Here is a 4,867-nt window from a genome sequence, read left to right as displayed (position 1 = left end):
GCACACACATGCAGATACCTATTACCAAACTGGTCTTTTGCCTCTAAGAACAAGGGCGTTTCTTAAGATATTTGAAGGTAAAGAGCAATACTGAATGTCAGTGGCTCACAAGTTTCAAATTTTAGCTGACATCTAAATGATAATAACATCATGTCGTATCAATCACTGCCTGGCTTTCATTAGGACATGTGTGAAAACGTTTTATTTACTATGTTGACTATGGCCATGTGTAAAGTACGGTAGGTAAACTATCTATAGTCGCTAAAGTCAAAAGTTAAAGTGGGAGGTGTCCTAAAACACCACTCCTGTCTCTCAATATCCCATTACCAATCTGTTCGTAGATGCAGTGTTGTGTGATGTTAAAGAAGCACATAGAAAGCTTAGCTGCTGCACCTAAGACTTGTGTAGCTAGACGTTTTAGGCTTCCATTGTGTTGAGTCCTCTTGCGTCTGGTATTTCTGCCCTCACTGCTGCTGAAATCAAGCAGCACATTTGCAAAGCTCATATCTTCATAATTTCAATACTTTGCGAAATTGGCAAACCCATTTTATGGTTTCTTTTAGAATCCAGACCTGCTTGCTCTCATATTCTCTGTTATTGGACCATAATTGAGACGTAAAACTCAGAGACTTGTCATCCCACTGGACTACATAGACCATCTTGCCTCTCTTCTTACCAGGTATTTAACTAATCATCTTCTGGCTGACAGTACAAACCACACACTCATTTGTTCCGGGTACTGTTACGATTCATTTGAGAGGACTTCATAGCTTATATTTGTTCTGAACTGAACTGAACGTAACCCATCTTGCAAACCATCAGTCCTCCTGTATTAAAAACAGCAGAAGTTACTTGATAAGCTCATTTACCTGTGATTTTTTTATTTTTGTTGACAGATTATGAAACAGAACAAATATTAATATAAAAAACCTTTATGTTTTTAAAAAGTAAAGAGTAGTTTAAGGCTTAGTTTTTATATATGATAACTATAATTATTATTATATATGATAATTATAATTATTTTTGATGTACTAGTATTATTGAATCTATAAATATTATACTAAGAGATGTATGTAAAAACAATAAAGTCTTCTTTATGTAAAACACTTTTAATTGGCTTCTTATTTTGACTGTTGTATTAATATTAAGTACCCCATATCAGGACACCAGAAATCTAATTCTTGACATTAATCTTTAAATGTAACTTAAAAGGATAGCTCACACCAAAATGAAAATCATTTACTCACCCTCATGTCAGTTTTCAGTCACATGATCCTTCAGAAATCATTCTAATATTTGGTGCTCTTGATTATTATCAATATTGAAAACAGTTGTGTTCCTAATAATTCTAATAATTTTCATGCATTATTAAAAATATAAAAGTATTAATTTCTTTCTTGAAAAATTTAAAAAGTTAAAAAAAAAAACATACCGACCCCATTTGTCCTCAGTGACTTTCATTGTAGGGACAAAACCAGCTATTTTTCAGAATATCTTCTTTTGTGTTTCACAGAAGAGAGGCAGTCATACAGGTTTAGAATATCATGAGAATGAGTAAATGATGACAAACTTCATTTCTAAGTGAACAGTCCATTAAACAGCATGAATCAGGTAATGTCTGATAAGTGTATTTTATTTCATAAGAAAATACAGGGTGTTTGCTAATAAGCATTATTCAAATCTATAATCATCACTTTTTGTTTGTCATTTGTCAGCTGTATATCACTGTGCATGTTTAAGTACAGTAAATACTATAAAAAGAAATATGTGTGCCCTACTCTGCTATGGTAAGTAGGGAAGTATATCAGCCAGAAGGTAAGGGGCAAAGAGAAGCACTTTGTGCCCTGATTAAGATGTATTATTGTCAAGGGAGCACGACACACTCTGTCTCACACACAAACACTGAGTCCTAATGTCTGCTCTTTGCTTTTTACTGCAATGCAGCACACATTGGGATCCTGATGAGAGCGGTTTGAATGCCTGCCTGACCAAAAAACACCTAATCCATCAACACAAACATCAGACCTAGAGGACCAGAGGCCCTATAAATACTCTTATGCCTCACTCTCTCTTTCTTTCTCTCTAACACACACACACACACACACACACACACACACACACACACACACACACACACACACACACACACACACACATTTTTATTAAAACTGCATCTTCATATTTATACCAATCAATGCAATAATGCTTCACAGTGGATGTGACTCTGGCCCACTCAGACCTAGAATGAGCTGATGGAAAATGAAGACTTATAAATGCAGTGCTGTTCAAAGACAAATAAATAGTTATGAAATGCTGAGCTGGAGAAATATAGTAATTCTGCGCTTGGATTCTGCTTATGGCTTAAAGTGATCTCTGCCAGAGGAATTTCTTGCAAAATGAGGCAAAAGAAAGCTGTTTTGGCTGCTATTTAATGATGCCACAATCTCTGCAGACTTCTTATAATTCACAAAATTCAAACATTTAATAAAAATAAAAATATCAGTCAACTCTCTTGCACCACAGATATTTGTCCAATCTAAAGCTCTCTCAAATAAAAAAGCTTTACAAATGAAATATATACATAGGTAAGTGCATGTATGTGTGTGCATCAGGTGCTTATTGTCACTAGGCATTATGGGTACAGACAGTGTGTGTGTGTGTGTGTGTGTGTGTGTGTGTGTGTGTGTGTGTGTGTGTGTGTGTGTGTGTGTGTGGTGTGTGTGTGTGTGTGTGTGTGTGTGTGTGTGTGTGTGTGTGTGTGTGTGTGTGTGTGTGTGTGTGTGTGTGAAAAGGAGAGGGACTCATACAAGGGGACAGAGTCACAGTTCCTCAGAGACTCGTCTCCATGGTGACACGTGTGAACCACGTGCGAACCATCACTTCTATTCTAATATCAAAGACAACCGTCCACATGGTCTACAACCTGTCAGAAAACCTTGAATGTTTACCCAGCTGTCTCCAAATACATTCCATTTGCCATTATGTAGGTCACGGCAGAATTATATATATATATATATACACACACAACTACAACTCTTATATATATATATATATATATATATATATATATACACACAACTACAACTCTTATCAAAGTAAAGTCATATTAACATCTCAGTTAGCATCTAGAAATAATAGTAATATTACCAAAAGAGAATTCTGCCAAAGTGAAAGGATCCTGAAATCATATACAGTTTACTCTAATCGAATGTGTAAAAAAAAATCTGCAAAATTATATATATATATATATATATATATATATATATATATATATAGTAATATATATATATATATATAAAAAAAAAATCTGCAAAATGATTAAGATTCTGACCTAATAAAGTGGATTAGAACTCAATGAGTAATTTTAAAAAGTAGTAATTCAGAAATCCAAAACATGATCCTGGTGCAAAATTGCATACTACAGCAAAGTGCTTCTCACCACACCTTCAACAAATATGAGTAAGTCACACAGAGATGGAAAGCTGCTGACAATGGAACACAAATGGAAATGTCTTTGATTCATAAGCTCATTTGCAATATTAGGCAATAATAATAGGGTGGTGCTCTCTTCAGGGTGTTTAATAGACTTATTACATTTTGGTACTAAGCCACAGCAGACACAAAAATATTTTAAAGCTTAAATTTCATATATACAAGAAAAGTAAATACTGCTTCAGAATGACTCAAATATTACTCATCACACTGGCTCTTATTCAACTGGCAAGACACTGAGACAGCAGCTCATCATGGGAGGAAAGTCATATTTTTTTTATACAAGTATGAGGCAGACTTTTGAATAGGATAGAGACAGTGTGATTTGGGAGGTGAGATATTCAGAGATTTCACAGGGACAGCTGTGATTTCCAGTCTCAACACCTTTTCCTGTCCCTCAGCTCCATAAAACCCCTGGATATGAAAAAAGTTTGTTTGCCATGATCTCAAATCAAATTTCCTTTAATAGCATCCCTAATTTTAATTACACCCTGAAAGCAATATGACATCATTAGTGGTGCTTGCTCAGGCAAGCATCACTATTGTTAAGCAAGTATTAAACTTAAGTGCATAACTCACGTTTGTGCTAAACATAAGAATTACACATCAAATTTAACAATTTTCAGATGTCAAATAAGAAATTGATTAAAAAAGATTTAAAAAAAAAAACAGCCTTAAAGGAGACATTGGATGCAAAATTCACTTTTACATGGTGTTTGCATATAAATATGTCTTAGCACCCTAAAGTGATAAAAATCCATTCACTCCTTTTTTTTCTAATCCCTAAAAAACCTAAACAGTCTCAATTATTAAGCCGTTTTGATTTTCTGAGCAGCATGACGCCATATTGCTCAGGCCCTGCCCTATGTAGCTTTGGAGCTGCTGCTGACGACCTCTTAGGTCTGGGGAGAAAGTGTTTTAGTGCTCGAAGCACGGCCAGCATCTCCAGGTAGTTATATGCCATGTCAGATGGTGACCACTCCACAGACCGCGGGCAGGGTGGCCACTCATGACCGCACCCAAACCGGCGAGGGACGCGTCCGTCACTAGCGTTATGCGGCAACAAGGAGCTCCTTGCACCGGGCCCTGAGACAAGAATCAAGGTTTCTGCCACATGTCTAAGGCACGTAGAACCTCCGAGTGACCTTGACCATGCGAAACAGGTTTCCCCTCGGGGAGAACCCCTTGGTCTTGAGCCACCACTGTAGGGGTCTCATGTACAGCAGGCCAAGAGTTTTCATGTTGGACGCAGCTGCCATCAGACCCAGTAGTCTCTAAAGTTGCTTGACAGTGAGTGACTGGCCTTCTCTCACTCTTGTGACTGCGGTGAGGATCGACTCGATCCGAGCAGGAGACTTGTGTCTGCATCGTGGTC

The sequence above is a fragment of the Cyprinus carpio genome, chromosome A13 (assembly GCF_018340385.1).
Source record: "Cyprinus carpio isolate SPL01 chromosome A13, ASM1834038v1, whole genome shotgun sequence".
Lineage (NCBI taxonomy): Eukaryota > Metazoa > Chordata > Actinopteri > Cypriniformes > Cyprinidae > Cyprinus > Cyprinus carpio.
Note: the sequence above shows the minus strand (reverse complement) of the source record.